Source organism: Mus caroli, chromosome 13 (genome assembly GCF_900094665.2).
Source record: "Mus caroli chromosome 13, CAROLI_EIJ_v1.1, whole genome shotgun sequence".
NCBI lineage: Eukaryota > Metazoa > Chordata > Mammalia > Rodentia > Muridae > Mus > Mus caroli.
In genome coordinates, this window is record NC_034582.1 from 40,894,380 (window position 1) to 40,912,420 (window position 18,041).

At 45.4% G+C, this 18,041-nt stretch overlaps 1 protein-coding gene across 12 annotated transcripts in view; it reads right to left on the minus strand.

The window, feature by feature from the left end:
• The window catches only part of Atxn1 (ataxin 1), a 409,435-nt gene that overhangs the window by 96,373 nt on the left and 295,021 nt on the right, over window positions 1-18,041 (minus strand). The window contains exon 7 of one of the 12 annotated variants that reach the window (XR_003834664.1): window positions 6,791-7,144. The exons of the other annotated variants lie outside the window; for them this stretch is intronic. The gene's annotated coding sequence lies outside the window, so the exon portion shown is untranslated. Of the gene's footprint in view, window positions 1-6,790; window positions 7,145-18,041 lie in introns of those variants that run through there. 12 annotated transcript variants of the gene reach the window in all.

Below are 18,041 nucleotides of genomic sequence, written 5' to 3' on the forward strand. Positions count from 1 at the left end.
AATGGCCCATAAAAATAACATGGGGGACTATTACCTGACAACAGAACATATGAAATCTGTGTCAGTCTCTCTGTCACTCTGCCTCTGTCTGTCCCTCTCTTCACTCCTCCCTCCCTCCTAATTTAATTAAATATTTAAGCTGCTAAGAGACAAAAAGACCCTCCGGTTTCACATCTGACGTCCCCTTGTGACTCTGGCTTACGTGTGATATGATCACATTTCCTGACTGGTGGCAGGAAACACTGATTGTGGGTCAGCGCTCTCCTTTTCGAGTCACACGTGAACCCCTGAGGTTACCAGCTGGAACACAGTAGATGCCACCTTGGATTATGAGGTCCCTCCAACTCAAGCTGCCCCGGTCTTTCTGTTTGAGAAATACAAGTTCACACGTATCACGGGGTGAGGCTGTTCAAACTGAAACCAAGGAACCAGTCCCACTGAACCATCCACTGTCACTTTAACAGTAGCAAGGACACTGAAGGGAGCCAAGGAGCTGCTTACATTTGCATCTGGCCCCTCCCACTTTGGACGAAGGATGACTAAAATATGTAATTTTTGGATAGTGGGTTGCTTCAGCTCTGTGACTGGGAGCTGGAAGCAAATGTACTCTGACATTTTAGGCTCCAGTCTTTCCTGTTCCTCTGAATGGGCATATTTTCAAAAATATCTTAAATGTAGAATTAAATGCTGGGTTGCCTCCTTCTCCACAGGGTTAGACTTAGGCTCAAGGGTGAGGGCAAGACATGGGGACACAGCTTGGTATCTGTTGTGGGATGATACCCATGCACACACTTTCACACTTGTGGGAGGGAAGTGCACTTGCAGATAGGTGTGCAGAGGAGAGTGTGCATGTATATGTAGATGTAAGGATTAGGACACACACACACATATCATATAGAAGCACAGAGAGATGTATATAACCCATAAACATGAGAAACATATGTAGGCACATGTAGGCATGAGTGCACACACCTGGGCATGGTTGTGAGCATTCTATATCATTAGAGTAAATGCGTGTTTCTAGTACGCATGTGTCCAAATGTATGGGGTGAATGTGCAACATGCTATCATGCAGGGGTGAATGTATACACATATGCACACATGAGAGAATATACATCTATGCGGTTGTGGATGTATCCTTATGTGTGAGCACGCACAAAAAAAAAAAAAAAAAACCCACCAGGGTTTGGGAATACATGGGCACAGGCAGGGCTGTGTATACATGCACATATGGGAAGGGTGGGTGCTGGGTTCACACAGAGTAGCTGAATGCATGCAGGCACATTCCTGAATACTAAGTGCGTAGTAATCAGGACAAGCGCAACTCGGAAAAATGAAAATCAGCCACAGTGAAGTCCCAAGCAGATGTTTTTTCCTGTGGCAGTAAACACAGAAAACAAGGCAGGTGGGTGGAGTTAGACATTTAAGCCCACTTCATAGCCATGGTATTTTTATTTAACACACTGATGCAGTACCTAATATGCTAACACCCATTGCAAAAGACAGTCCCGAGAAGGATGTTCAGCGTTTAATGTACGTACGGGTGTGCGTTTTATCTTTGTGTGCTGAACCAATGGTGGCTGAAGCATCTTTGTTTTTTTTTTTGTTTTGTTTTTTGTTTTTTTTTTCCCCTTCTGAGTTAGAGAACAGCAGCCCCGGTGTACTGCTGACGGCTATCCTTTTGAAGTTCCAGAGACAGTTGGGTAGACTGCCTCAAAAAAAAAAAAAAAATCAGACACTCAGAGAGTTCAGTGACAGACTATGCGAAGGTTCTCAGCAACACAGGTTTGGGGGATGGTGCTGGAGTGGAACACCTCGTAAGGGTGGCACCCCCGCAGCTCACTCTTTCCTTTCTGCCTGCCACGATGCATGTCTGCCTTCCTACCCCTAATGCCTCCATGGCTTCCAAGAGTCTTTGTCTGAAGGGTATGGCCATTCCCAGGGCAGCTTTAATTGCTTTTTAGGAGCCTCACTCCTATTTCTCTGGACCAGGTTGTGCTTTCTTAAAGATGCTTGGACAACAAGCTTCTGGAGACTCGCTGACCCTGGCAATTTGGTGATGGCGAATCCTACCACACGTCTGCAGGAACATTTCTCTAAGAGGTTAATTGGCAGCCAGAGGAATAGGTCCTGCCCATGGCTCAGGAACTTGACCACAGTCCAGGAAGCATCCAAGAAGGCACTGTCTCTCATTATGAAGACCCCTTGGTCAGTCCTTCTCCTCCCAGGACAGCCTTACAGGTTGGGAAAGTGTTACCCCAAAGAGACCTACAGCAGCCAGGAGCTCCACTGTCCTCAGACTGGTAACCCTTTGATCTGTGTTACCTCTGTCACCTGTATTTTCCTGGGGAAATGTGGTCTAATTTTAGTTTTATGTTTTCACAAGTCAGAAGGCAACCAATATATTACTGAAAAGTATTTTTCAATACGGTGCTTTAAAAAAAAAAGTATCACCCAAGATGGTTGGTCTGAGTCAGACAAGAAATTCTGGAGACCGAATTCTAAAATACACTTGAACAAAAAAGTCAATTGGGGGGATGCTTGTAACCCCACACCAAGCTCTAGAAATCACAGTTTACTTCTTAGCCTCTCATTCTGAAAACCGAAGAGCTGCATCTGGCCTATGCCTTTGCAAGTCTGAGCTGAACGGTCCTGAAAACCCTGTCATTTTGCATCAGGAGATCTCTCACTACTTCAGCAGCGCAGCATCCCGTCTGTCTCTTACTAAGCAAGCTCTCATCACCTGTCAGTCATGGCTCCTGCTGTTCTGAACACTCAGGAGAGATGAATGAAGGTGCCGCTGAGTCTTCAGTCTCATCTCCCTGCAGCCACTCCTCCATACCACCACCGGTGATGCTGTTGAAGAATTGAGCCCAGTGACGTGGTTCCGAGGTTTGCTAGCTCCAAATACCCTGGCTACCAAGGGCTCTCAGATATTCTCTAACCTGAGAAAGCAGTGGTGTTTTCCCCCAATGTGGGCTTTGTGGTACATGTGAAAATTTGCACTTGCTTGCTGCATTCCTGGCTGGGGAGTTGCTCATCAGAAGGATGGAAACCTCGAGAGAAGGGAGGATGATGTAAGGAAGGCAGGACCTCACTTGGTCTATAAGATCTCAAGGGTCAACATGGGAGGATGGGGCAGGAGAGGAGGCAGGTGATGTTTTATGAGTGTACAGACATTAAGTAAAGAGGATTCTGAACAAGCACTTGGCTTAAGCTGCAATCAGGAAACTAATGGGACCCAGCCTCCTGCAAGCCTGGCTCAAGGACAGATGCTTGCTGTGATATATGATGGTGTTTTCACGAGTCATTTGGCTTTCATTTCTCTAAGTAGTGGGGATGGCACCCAGGGCTTCACACATACAAGGCAAGTGCTCTCTAAGTGACTACAGGCCTTCTTCTGCATTCTGTTTTGAGACAAGGTCTTACTGAGTTGCCTGAGATGGCCTTAAACTCACTCTGTGAACCCATCCATGATCCTCCCATCTCAATCTCCTGGGTAACCAGCGTGTCTTAAGCCAATAGAAAGCAGATGGCAAAGTGCAGCCTGTGACTCTGAACGGAGGCTCTCGGTTTCTTTTGCCATAGTAACTGCATCCACATGGCAAATTTAATTAGAGCCATGATAGCAAATGGAAGGGAGACAACCATACTTAAGCTGGTATATACATGTATCTGGGGTGAAGCCAGCATACAGCACTCAGTGGCTTGCAACTATAAGGTGGCTCATTTGAAACATTACAGGGAAAGAGGCTTTCCTGTGGGAAACCTCACTAAGACTCCCACCTAACCCTCTTAGTTTGTCCTGGGCTGTCTGGTGGCACGAGGTCTGTGTTGGCCAGCAAAGCCTTGGCATTTATTATCAGTATGTACTCAATTTACACGAAGGTTGTGCTAGTGCTTGCCCCGTTGGACACAATCATTCAGAGAAGTTCTTGTCCCATCATAACAGTGGTTTGTTGCCATGGGAAACTTCTCTTGTCCCTCTCTGTATTCGTATCTGTTTCACTATGATCAGAGTAGCTGAGAGACACAACTTGAACAAGAAGATGTTTGGGTTTGGCTCACACTTTTAGAGGGTTTTCCAGCATGGCAGGAAAGACACAGGCAGTCATTGTGGCAACAGCAAGCAGAAACAGAGGAGTGACAGGATAACATACCCCCAAGGAGCTACCCCATTACCCCCCTTCTGTCGGGGGATAGCATACCCCCTAGGTCCTACCTTACTAACCTACTTCTCCCTGCCAAGCCCCACCTCCTAATGTTTCCACAGCTTTCCCAATGAGTGCCACCAGCTGAGAACCAAGAGTCCAAAGCAGAGTCAAAAATGTAACTCCATCCGCCCTTCCAGTTCAGAGTGCTGATTTGACAAAATCACTTGTAGAGGCTTGTGGAAGATGTGGTTAGCAAGGGCTTTCTTGAGGAAGATCTGCTGTAACCTCTGGATGGATCAGAATCAGAGAGCAAGGGGAGGGAGAGGAGCTTGGGGGAGGGAGATGTGCTGTGCTCCAGGACTCTGACAGACATCTGTGGGATGGGTCTCTTAGAATCTTCAAGAGAACTCATGGGCACTGCTAGAAACAGCCTCATTGAGCCCCAAGGACCTTCTATGTCCATCTGACGGCACTAGGTCTGTGTTGGTGACTCTGTGCCATTGTGTAGCCAGGAATCCACATGGCCAATGGTGTCAGACACACTTTGCAGGCTGTTCTAGAAGGTGCCCATTGCTCACACGCTCAGCTAACGCCAGGGTCATTTCCTAGGTGACCTCTCTTTTACTTCTAAAATGTTAACTCGAAAAAGATCTTCCAATCCTTTCAGGAAATGCTGTCTTCAGAGTTCTGTGTGACAGAGTGAAACAAAAATCCTTGAATGTTTTATATTTGAAATCCTTCTGCAATCATTAGTTTCATAAATGGGAGGAAGGGGGTTCCCACTGCATGTCATGAAACCCAAGTGCTCACTCAAAGTACAATTTGACAATCAAGATTTAGTAAGAGTCATTTGGAAGAGCTATGGTAGAAACAGGACCTTCTAGAATGGTAGCTCTCAACCTGGGGTGGTGACCCCCTTTGGGGTCGCCTAAGACCATTGGGAACACAGATATTTACATTATGGCTCACAACAGTAGCAGAATTACAGTTATGTAGTAGCAACAGAAATAATTTTATGGTTGTGGGTTACCACAACATGGCTTAAAGGGTCATAGCATTAGGGACGTTGAGAATCCTTGCTCTCGCACAGAGGCTTGTCCTATAGTGCCTTAGTTAACTATGGGGACAGTTGCAACTTCTGAGTCACTATTCAACACCTGGAGTAGGCAACCCTCTGTTGCAATATAATGTGTGTGTTTGCACGTGCGGGCTCGCGCGCGCGTGCGCGCGTGTGTGTGTCAGTTTGTGTCAATGTGTATGTGTGTGTTAGTGTTTGTGTTAGTGTGTGTGTCAGTGTGTGTCAATATGTGTGTGTCAGTGTGTGTATGTGTGTGTTAGTGTGTGTGTGTATGTGTGTGCCAATGTGTGTGTGTCAATGTGTGTGTGTGTGTGTGTAGAGTCTGTACACTGTAATAGCATTGTGATAGCAGAATTTGACTTCACTGCCATACTGATATGAACCCCTATCTGCCACAAGCATACAGTTTAAGCCAGGCTGGAGCAGACATGAAGAAAGGCCCCATGGCATATTTGCCTACAATGCTGCTGCAGTCAGGACTTGGGGAAGAGTACGAGACAAGGCACTCATCTGTGGTGTCACCCTGTGGTGTCACCCTGGAAGGGGTGTCTTTGGGGAGAGAGAATATCTTCAGATATTTTGAAAATGAAGGTGGGGTTGTGTAAAGTGCTGAGGATGAAGCTGTTTGAGGAGAAGGCAGCTGAGTCTGTCATTCACTCTGACAAGGTTTCTCAGTGGGAAAAGGGGGAGAGGGCCATGGCCGAGGGAGCTGTGGGATGGTACAGAGGAGAGAGACACACACATAACCACAACAAGGATTCATAGCTGCAGACCTTATGGAAGAGCTGCTGGTTAAATACCCCGACCAAAGGCAAATGCTGATTGGACCAGATTTCTGAGGGTAACAGATAGTCCTTCTGTAGACAGATGGAGGAGACATCCCTAGGAGGAGGCTATGTTGCTCATGTGTGAAATGGTCACGGCCAAAGAGTAACAGCACCAAGCCATGTATGTAAGCAGACACCACCTGGCATGCATGTGATGTGTGGTGTGTGGTGTGTGGTGTGTGTGTGTGTGTGTGTGTGTGTGTGTGTGTGTGTGTGTGTGTGTGTGTTGTTAGAGAGGCATCAGTAGCAAATTATTGCGTTGGAAATTCAAAGCCATTCAATCATGGGAGAGTTCATGTTCACATTTCTAATCTCCATCTCTGCTTCTTGTCTATGTCTTGCCTTTCTCTCCTACCCAACATGTCCCTTTGTGTTGACCTGTTCCCCACCTTTTAGAGACATCCTACCCAATAGGCAAGACATAAATCAAAGTAACCCAAAGCAGGGGCTTTGGAGATGGCGTGGTTGATAAAGTACTTGTTGTGCTAGCGTGGGGATCTGAATTTAAATCTCTGGCACTCATGTGCAAAGACGGGCATAGCAGGCGGTGCATGCCTGAAATCCCAGCACTGTGGAGCAGGAGCAGAGAGGAGGATCTCTGGGCTTTGCCACCCAAACAGTCTAGCAGAGACCATGTCTCAAAAAATAAAAGGCACAGAATGACGGAGGAAGACACCCAAGGTCAATCTCTGGTCTCCAAGTGGATACCGCACCTACACAGGACCAAAAGTTACCAGCTTGCGGAAGACTAAGTCAGAATGAGCTCTTCTGGGTCCCTATAAACCCTTCTTTCTGTGTCCACGGCTGATATGAATGAACTAGGTTGTACCGGGGTAAAACAGTTTTGCACACATGCGCAGTACAGAGCCAGAGTGGGACTTTCTAGCTCTCTCTAGCATAGATGTGGCAGTCCCTTACCTGCCCAGAAAGTTCTTTTTACATCAAGAAAAAGCAACCTTTCAACCGCCATGATAGTGAGGTTTTTGAGCAGAGCAGTTGTCTGGGGTGGCGTGTCCTGTGAGCGCAGGGTGCTCTTCATGAGGTCTCTGTTCACTAGACACCAGCGCTGTGCTTCTTGCCCAGAGCTGACAAACCAAAAAAAAAAAAAAACGTCTCCAGGCACTGCCAAGAGCCCATTGCCCGTGATGACCAAACCATAACCCGTGACATCAAACCAGGCGAATTTTACCTTGAGTTATCTGCTTCCAAATGGAAAACTGCCCTCACGTGTCATGGGTGTGAACCTATGTGTGCGAGCTACATACAAGGCATGCTGCTGCCTTGCAAATGCTGTTACCGGGTTGTGGGACAGCCATGAAGTCTCTGACTTGTATTTTCGGCTCCTCACATTCCATGTGTCAGTGGGCAGCCGAGGTTGTTCACGGGCTTAGTCACAGGATCAAGCTCGGGAGGTTTTATAACTAATCCACTGGAAGCTTTACAGGTAAGAGGAAAATGGAGTTCAGGTCAGAATCTCTTTTGGTTGCCGAATGAATTATGCACAATTTATTCTAGTGATGAAGAGCAGTTACAGAGATAAACTTATAACCCCCGACATTTCTTCTTGAAAGATATTATCTGTTGGTTGATTGGCTGCTTGATCAAAGACAGGGGTTTTCTTTTTGGAGGCCAGAGGTCAACCATGGTCGGCATTTTTTAGTTTCTGTCCATATTTTTGTTGTTGTTGTTGTTGTTTTGTTTTTTTGATACAGGGTCTGTTACTGGTCTAGAATTTTCCAAGCAGGCCAGCAAAGCCCCCTTGTCCCTGTCTCCCCAGTCCTGTTATTACAGGTGTCCTGTGGTGGTCATGTCTACTGGGAGTCATGTCTGCTCAGGCCCTTCCTTACTGGCTGAACAATGTCCCCAGCCCCACCCTTTTGTGTCTTGCATGGAAGTGAAACACCTGTGTATGCTTGTACATACCCACTCTAACACCTTCCCCAAAACTCCACTGGAGAAACTCAAGACACGGTGACCCTTGTTTCTGATTTTTTTTTCCCACACTTATATTCTTTCATTTTGCTATAAACACTGCCCAGGTTTGGGCGGAACATCAAAGGATCCACTTCCAGTGCAGTCTCCCCTCACACCAGGGGGCTCAGGACTCCTGAAGCTGAGCTGAAACTCTCAGGTAGGGGCTGCTGAGAAACAACACTGCACACAGATACATGCTGTATAATTGGGCTTGGCTAACCTTTTGCACTGTGAAGAGAAAGCAGGCACTGAGAGACTATTGAATTATATTCCAGAGGGCTGGAGTGGTTTTGCAACACTCTGATTTAGAAACACATGGAAAATTCCTCAGTCTCTCAGTAACAAGGGTGAGGCTTTGCTGTATGCTCAATTATTTAATGGACTCAGGTAAACAGGTCAGATCAATGTATCTGGTGGGGGAAATCTAATGTTCAAGGGCTGGGACTTTCCTTTTGTGGTAAGAGTATTGGTTAACTAACCCATGCTTCGTGGGTGCTGGGCAAATGCTCTGGCACTGAGCTATACCTTCACTTATCTTTGTACTCTTTAATTTGAGGCAGGGTCTCACCAAGTTGTCTAGGCTAGCCTTGAACACTAGCCCCGAAGAGACTTGAACTTGTGATCTTCCAGTATCTACCCCCCTCTGCATGGCAGGGATTACAGGTCTATACACCACCAGGTTTTTCTTGCTGGACTGGGTTTCCTCTATACATGAAATGGTCACAAGGCATAAAGGGATGAGTAAGACATGACTTCATTTCTCTTGTTACACCAGGAACACCTGAGCTAGCACCCACATGGTTCTAAGAGTTTTACAATTCTTTAATCTCCACTATAGCTTGGTATGGTAACATGTTTTGCATGTGCCTATGTGTATTTTATATTGTGCTTATATGTTTGCATGTCTGTAGGCATACATGTGTGGGTAAATGTGTACAGAGTACATCTGGCTGTGGCTTCTGGTTACACTGGATATCTTCTTTGGTACCTCTCTGCTTGATTTATTAAGGCTAGGTCTCTCACAGGACTCTACAGCTTGCTTATTTAGCTAGTCCACCCAGACAACTTACTCAGGGGATCTCCTGTCTCCGCTTGCAACCCACTGGGATGAGAGGCAAGTCACTACATTGACTTACATTTAAGTGGTTTCTGGCAATCCAATCTCCAGTTCAGGTTTGAATGGCAAGTTCTTTACTCAATACTAAGTCCAATACTATTCTTTGACATTTTGACAGTGCTAGGAGCTGACCCCAGGATCTCATGGAGTGTGAGGCAGACACTCTACCAATTGAGCTACCCTCCTCGGCTACACTCTCACACAGCTAACCACATGATCAGGGGCGGGGCTGCAGTAAGTGCTAAGGCAATAAATGATTGAGAATATTCAAGTATCTGGAAAGTTGAAAGACTCTGTAGAAGAGGTGCTTATGTGAAAAATGAACATGGGAGTATGAAGAGACCGATGGCAGGCAGGGCATGTAAGAATATGAGCTGCCAATGGAGAAGAGAGAGAAGGGGGCTAAAAGCTGGCAGAGGTCTCTTGATAAACACCCTGGTGACCTATGGCTTGAGTGTATCTCTTGTTCCATAAAAATCCAACTGCTGGGGACTTAATCCCCAAGTTTATATATGAATAGTACTTGGCATCTTTGGGAAGTAATTATAAGTGGATGAAGTCATGGGAAAGGGGTGGGGTTCCAAAGTGGCATCAGAAGCTTTTGATGTGTGTTTGTGTGTATGTGTATAAATCTTTTCCTTCCTTCCTTCCTTCCTTCCTTCCTTCCTTCCTTCCTTCCTTCCTTCCTTCCTTCCTTCCTTCCTTCNTTCCTTCCTTCCTATTCATCTATCTATTCATCTATCTATTCATCTATCTACTCTATCTATCTATCTATCTATCTATCTATCTATCTATCATCTATCTATTCATCTATCTATCTATCTATCTATCTATCATCTATTCATCTATCTATCTATCTATCTATCTATCTATCCACCTGCCTATTCATCTATCTATCTCTATCTATCTATCTATCTATCCATCTATTCATCTATCTATCTATCTATCTATCTATCTATCTATCTATCTATCTCTCTATCTATCTATCATCTATCTATCTATCTATCTATCTATCTATCTATCTATCTATCTATCTCTATCTATCTATCTATCCATCTATCCATCTATCTATCTCTTGAGACAGGGTTTCTCTGTGTAGTCCTAGATGTACTGGAACTCAGGTTTTTAGACCAGGCTGGCCTCAAGCTCACATAGATCTGCCTGTCTCTACTTCCCAAGTGCTGGGTCTAAAGGTATCAGACATGGTTTTGAAATAAGGTCATTGCATTTTCCGCTAATAACTTGTCTTGATGTATGCTGTTATTTACACAAATGCCCACTTTTTTTGCATTTAGTTCAGCCATAAAATGCCCCACCCCTACCAATTCCATCCTTTGGGAAACATGTACTGCCTATGGGAGGAGGAAGGTGAGGTCTGGCCTTTTCATCCTTTCTGGGATGATGCTAGGGATAAGAGGAGCCTGTGTATGAGCAAAAGATTCCCCGCCCTATCTTGCCAAATGCATTTTCTCTAGCTCTCTTTCCTGAGTCACTCCTGGGGGATTTGGGAGTAGAACACTCTAGGTTCACGGTGGTTGCTGGGATAAGACACTATCAAAAGCTCCTCTCTTGGAAAAAAAAAGGGGGGGGGCTGAGTGTTTACAGAAGGAAAAAACAAAAGGCAGGAGAATTGCATACATTCAAGATTTTTTCCCCCTTTTATTCTCTTGCCAATCTTTACAACTGAGAACAGCAGAGTCCTCTCCTGTGACCTTCCCTGAGGCAGCTGAGCACAAACAGGGAATCATTCTGCCTGCTTTGTCTTCTGGGGACCAAGATCTGTCTGTGATGAAGTGGTTGTTTGGGGACATGGTATGGGAACTGGAGCGGTCTATCTAGGGAGATACCAGAGGGCTGGTGGGACAAACCCCAAGCAAGCTGGTCTTTTAGGACAGAGAAACAGCTGGCTGGAGGGACATGGGATAGAGGAGATGAGCAAAGTAAGAGGGAAAAAAAATATACATCTCTTTTTATTGCAGTTTCGCCAATTGGGAGAACATTCTGCTGGGGGGATGTCTGCCAAGGCCTTCTAATTCCGTTTGTTCCACCCATTTTATTTTTAAACCTGAGTGCAGATTTTATTCCTGGGATGTTATAGGACCAGTGTGGGCAGGAATGGGCAAATTGACTTCAGAAATCTTCCCAAGTTGAAAGGGACCCTGTCTAAGTTTCCGAGTGGATTTCAAGGGGGTGAATCTCATTCCCTTTTCCTTCAGAGGGACTTGAGACCTTGGTGTTACAAAGAGAAGCATGGTTAAAGTTTGGGAGGCTCTGAAAGCTAAGACCACTGCCAGGTGTTATAACGGGCACATTTACTCTGTTAATCCCCCACTGGAGTTTTGCTTACAGGCCAAGATCCGAGTTCCTCTCTTACTCATCCTCGTTTATGGATGAGATAGTAAGGCAGGGAATCACTGCCAGACTTGGGTTCGAATCTAGGTCTTGACAATGTCAAAATCCCTCTTAGCCACTGTGCAACTGTTCATGTCTACTGGGTCAGCAACTAGCCATACGAACGAACAGTTCATTAAACAACTGGGCTGCTAGGCTACTATTTGTTGCTATTATAACATGCTGAGCAAAAACAGGTTCCCTGGCTTGCATTTCTGAAGAGCCATCTTAGGGTAAACAAGGGTTGTTTAAAAATAAGGGACCAACCTCTGGGCAGGCATTGTGGTGGTAGTATTAGGGTATCAAGGTGATGGTGAAACAGGTGGATGTGTGTGTGTGTGTGGTGTGTATGGTATGTATGTATATATGTATGCATGCATGCATGTATGTATGTGGTCATGTGTGTATGCTTGTGTTCAGAGGCCAGGCATCTACATAGCATGGGCATGTCGTCCTCAATCATTCTTCACCCTGTTTTTGAGACAGGGTCTCTCATTGGTCTGGAGTTGACCTATTGGCTAGACTGGCAGCCTAGGAAGCTCCTGGATCTTTTTGAACTGGCTTTCCCAGAGCTGGGATTACAAGTGCACGCTACTACGTTCTTCTCTATGCAAAGATGCTGGGATCCACACGAGGCCTTCATGCTTACGCTCCTTCGATCTCACCATCTCCCCAACCCCAGTGGACATACATTTTATCACTGCCATGATTACCTTGCACGTGCTAAACAAGGTCCCTGGGCCAGAGCTGCACTCTCAGCTCTGTATACCTTCATCGATTTGGACTGCATGAAGTGATGCTAAAAGGTTCTCTCCCCTCCTCCGAAAGTATTTACCTCAAAAAATCATTTTCCTTGGCTTCTATTTATTACTGCTCTTTGTGCAGTGGTTCTGAGAAACCACACAGAAAATCACCATGGAACGCTTGCTAAATTGACCCTGTAGGGTTCTGCCATTAGTACATGCATCCTCCCAGAGGAGAAGAAAAAGCCAGTGTGCCAGGCTCATGCTGAGAATATCATCATGAAACCAACAAGGGTATGCAAATCTGTCTCTCCCATAGTTCATTTGCATGGTGTTCCTTTGGCTTTGTGGAAACCTCGATACTAAAATATCAATTTCCTTTTCTTTCGGAAAGCATTATTAGCTTCATGGGATGCTTACAGCTTGAAGAGCAAACAGGCTTAATAGTTAAAACATTTCAACTATACAATTAAAAGCATGAGGAAGAGGGGGAAAAAAAAAGAGGCGCTGATAGGGATGCATCAGGCAGACATACTTGGGTTGTTAAAATATGCTTTCCAAGTTTGGAAAGAGGCAGGGGGTGGGGCTTGTGCATGTCTGAGCACACATAAGTACCGTCATGAAATTTGCTTAACCTATTGTTTTTTCTTTCTGTGTCTCCCCCCCTTCCCTCTTGACGATCTTGCGGGGGAAAAAAGAGTTTTGCTTATAAATGATGAAGGGCCTGAACTTAGTCACCAAGTGTACATTTACAACAGAGTCTGAGTGGAAGCCCGCCAGTGCCTGGGCTGGCGTTCAAGCTTCTTACAACTGTCAATGTATTTCTCTCTCTCAAAATGAATGTTTTTAAACTCTCTGGATTTTTTTCCCCCTCTGAGGCACTACAAAGTTCAATCCTCACCTCTCAGTTCAGAGAAAATACACAGCCAACAATATTCTGCTGGAGAGATGTATAAAGAACCCTCTTTGGTATATACATCAAGTTGTCCCCAGCACCAATGCAATGCAAGCTTATGATGGGGTTTGTACCAAAACATTTCTCCTGGTGTATCAGATTCAGGAACTTCCGTGGGGATAGCAGATTGGAAGAAACCTTTTAAAAGTCCATAAACATTGAAATACTGATCATTTAAGTAGCAGACCATACCTTACGGACTCACTTTCTGGAATAAATGTGAACTTTGTATTTTGGGTGACAGTCCAATATAGTCTTCATGGCTACTAGACATCAACACAAGAGTTCTGCTCATGGCAGCTGGCAATCCCTTTCACCTGAATATGCCTTTAATAGCACAATGAATTCATAGCCCTGATTTACTTGGACCCCAGGAGAAACAACTGTGCAATGTTAAATTCCCACAGGGTTGGCTTCAAGGTGTGTGGGCGAAGCAAAGCAGAATGGTCTTAGGAGATTTTGGAGATGGAAAAACCCAGAGCCTTACACCTACAGGGAGAGATGTCCCTCCAGGTTAAGTTTGTCCTTGTCAATGTGCAGAACAGGCAACTTCTGATAAACAGGCCTTTGAAAGGCTTAAAACCACTGGGGTTGTGGGCACATGCATGTCTGGATGTAGTCAGTGGTACAGCCTTTGTCTACACAACCCATTTTCTATTAGAGCTCCCCTCCCCCTTTGACTAATGTCGAGGCATAGCAACATGAATATCAAGGAGTGTTTAGGGGACAAGAAACTGAGACGTGCTCAAAATAAGAGCAGAAATGGCGAAGCCAGAGATTGTCTGCAGATCCAGATCTCAATCTCAACGGAGAATCTCCTATAGGTCCCTGGAAAGTCACAAGGTCCTCCATTGGCCTCATGCCTCCCTTTCCCTTTGCTAAGTCAGGGTCATCACAGGACCTCAGGCTCCTAAACCGGGAAGCTTTAAAAAAACATTCAGCAAACATGGATGCCAGACTCACAACTCAGCATGCCCACATCAGACAGAGACCAGTGAAACCCCAAATGAACTTGATATTGTATGCCGCAGGTTACAGATTCCAAACGCCCTTGGAAATTGGCATTGATGGTAATTTTGGGCTAGTTTTTTTCCAGGTATAGGCGCACATGCACACATCAGACAGACCTAGCTAAGCCTTAATTATCCAGGCAAAGATGATCCACGATTCTCAATGTTTCCTACTTTTGCTGTTATCTATTTGATAGCCACCCTGGCAAGCCTTCCACAGCTCAAGAAAGGGGGTGACATACAGCACAATATACCCATCTTCTTAATTTCTGTTATTCTATTTACCTGCACACTCCCCTCAGCTGTCATAGAGAGGATATATATATATATATATATTGGCATTGTGAATGTAAAATATATATTTGCATTATTGGGAAATGTGTCTCCCCAAAACTGATTTTATCTCTCTTCACCTTCTAAAACTTTGCTTGCTGAAAAGAAGTTTTTCAAAGATGTTTACTTATTTCAACATGTATGGACTTTTAAAATGGAGAATAAATTTCACCTATTCATTTAAAAAAACAAACAAACAATTATTTAATGTGTATGTGTTTTGCCTGCCTGCATGTTTGTGGACCATGTGCATGCCTGGTGCAGGAAGCTGGTGGCAGGTGGTGTGAGAGATGAAGCTCCCTGTGTACTGAATCACCCTGTCACAGACCGGTGCCAAGGCAGGGAGGGCTATGTGATTATGACCATGCCACTTGGTCATATAACCTTTGGTTAGGGACCAGAAACCTCATGGCTGCCATCTGGATAACAAAGAAAATAGCTATCCTGTTGAGAGATTGAAACAGAGATGAAGCATTCTGGGGTGGAGAGGCAACTTAAGAGCACTGATTTCTCCTGGGGAGGACCAGAGATGGATTCGCAGGCATCAGGCAGCTCACAATTGCCTGTAGCCTTCAGCTTCAGAGGATCTGAGGCTTCTGAGGGCACAAGGGCACGCATGCACATGCGCGCAAACACACACACACACACACACACACACATACACACACACACTAAAAATAAACCTTAAAAGGGAAAAAACATTCTGTATGTTTTCTCTTTTACTAATATTACAGGTGTAATGGATTCATGATGCTGATACTAAGCCCGTCACCTGCTGAGCCAGATGTCTTGGAAGCAAGGAGGAAGCTAAAGGTGACACCCACTCTCACCCAGGTGGACAGTCACTTTTAGTTAGACATGCAAAATTCTACAATTCACCCTTGTAACCCTACAGATGGGCAGCAAAGCTGCCTGCCTTCGTCAGTGACTAGCAGACTTGTTGGTTAGATTTCATCTAAGGGTGAGTCACATTTAGAAATCCAGCACAGAGGAGGTTGGAGGGATGGGACAGTACTGAAGAGTGTATTTTGCTCAATGAGGAGACTGAAGTTCGAATCTCAGCACTCTCACACTGGGCAACTCAGAAACACTGTATCTGCCCCTACACGTACATGACAGGATACATGTACAGTATAAAACAATGAAGTAAAATGAAGTAATATGGTTTTAAAATATAGTGAGGGTTATACCCAAGAAAAACATATGAAATAGATGGGAATTTAATGCTGGGACCTCTTGGGTCAGTGGGAGATGCTGGAAATTCATATGATAAGAGAGTAGGGGAAAGGGGGGCTGGTGGTCCAGCACCCAAGCCCCTACAGCTTGGTACATGAAAGGCAGGCGCTTTGGTAAACATGGCATGATTGGTGACTCTGAAGCAGAAACAGTTGGAGGTCCTAGTCAGGAGTCTCACGTAGTCTGGGAACCAGGTCTAACAGTCAGCTGCTTCCATCACTTGGAAAGAAAACTTTCCCAAGGAGGAGTCTCAAAACCTCCCCTCTGCAGACTGAGCCTCTGCAGGTCCAAATTCAAACTGCTCAGGAGATAAGACCCTTTGACAAGGGGTGCTAAAAGAATCATAAATAAATAACAGTGCGCTGTGCATCTGCTGACCCTGCCTTCAGGGGTGCGAAGGACCTGAAAGGCTTTTAAAACGACAAAAAAGTCACTAATTCCCTTTTCATGAGAGAGAGAGAGAGAGAGAGAGAGAGAGAGAGAGAGAGAGAGAGAGAGCATCAACGACTACCGGACAACTCTATTTCATAAGTTACAAAGTCAATTCTCAGGGCTAGAGATGGCCAGGGAGTCAGGGAACTCGGGGTTTAGGATGAGAAGAGAGGGGGGGACCTAGGAGCCCTGACTTGTTCAAGCTACTACAGCACATACCAGAATGGCCAGGGCTGTCATTTAGAGTTCATAGTCCCATAAGGCTTCACCTACATCCTTCCATCTTCACTGTTTTCGAACTATGGCAATCTAGAAAAGAAAAGCTATGATTTCTTTTTTTGTTGGAGACAGGACCACTGGATAGCCTAGACTGGCCTGGAACCCCTGGCCATGATCCTCCAATGGTCTCTCAAGTGCTAGAAGTGTACGCATGTGGCTCCAGGCTCAGCTGGAAGAGGTTAAAGGGAGACGTGAGGACTGGCAGTCACATGCTTTGTTTTTCGAAGCATGTTGTCCTTTTCCTGTTTTGTTTTACCCCAATAAAATCCTAAAAATATATGATTGAAACCAAACCTTTCACATTTGCAACTGTTTTCACTTGTGTTCAGAAGGCTGGCATTTAGGGGGGAAAAACACCAAACAGCTTCCCCAAACCCATAAAAGGCTTCAAGCAGGGCATGGGGGTAATGTTGTACCCTGGCCAAAGGTGGGGCAGTTTATGAATCTTCCCCAATCTTCTCTCCCCTCCTCCTTCCTGCTGAAGGCAGTAATGATGGTGGAAGTGGCGAGAACATGGAAACTGGGGTCACATGAGAGGAAGGTCCACAGATTGACACCAAACCAGAAAGACGTGAAAGATTACGAGAGTATGTCTGTAATCCATGACGTAGAACCAGGAATGGGTGCGAATGAACATGGCTACAGCCAGGAAGAAGGTATCAGAGCATGAGACCATGGGGAGGGAAGGGAGCAGGTACCAAAAGACTTGGGGCCAAAGAGTCCCCAGAAGGTGTCATGGGTTGGTGAGCAGGTTGATGAGCAAGTTTAAGGCCAGCAAGGGCAAACTGACAAACGATGTAGTGTAACTCACCCTGCAGGGTGGGAGTGATGAGTCACCCGCAAGTGTCCCGGTGAATGCTTAACCTACTTTGTCCTGTTTAAAGCATAATAGCTGATGCTAGATAATGTTAAAGAACAGAGATGTATTGATTACGGATCTTCTGGGCAGTCCAATGTCAAGGAGGAAGGGAAGAGGTGAGGGTGATATCAGAAGACAATTATCAACCTACTCCCTGAATAACAGCATCATGGTGGTGCACATTCATGTTAACCTCACTGGATCTAGCATCATCTAGAAGATACGTCTCTGGGTATGTTTGTGAGGGCATTTGCCAAGAGGCTAGCTGAGGAAGAAAGACTTACCCTGAAAGTAGAGAGCATCATCCCATGGCTAGAGTGCAGAAAAAGAGGAGATAGTGAGCTGAGACCCAGTATTCGCCTCTCCATGCTTTCTGACTGTGGATGCCACGTGACTCTCTGCCTCTTGCTTTGGCTGACCCAGCTTCCCCACCCTGATGGGCCGTGAACTGAAACAAAACCTTCCTTTAGCTGCATTTGTCAGGTTCTTTGTCATAGCAACCACCAAGGTAGCAATACAAGCACAAACCTATTCCTAAGGGTGGAGCCTTCATTGCTTCTTTACCTCTTAAAGATCCCACCTATCCACATTGGGGCATTGGAGCTTAAGTGGCATGACCTATGGGGGACCCACTCATGAAACCTGCAGTAAGT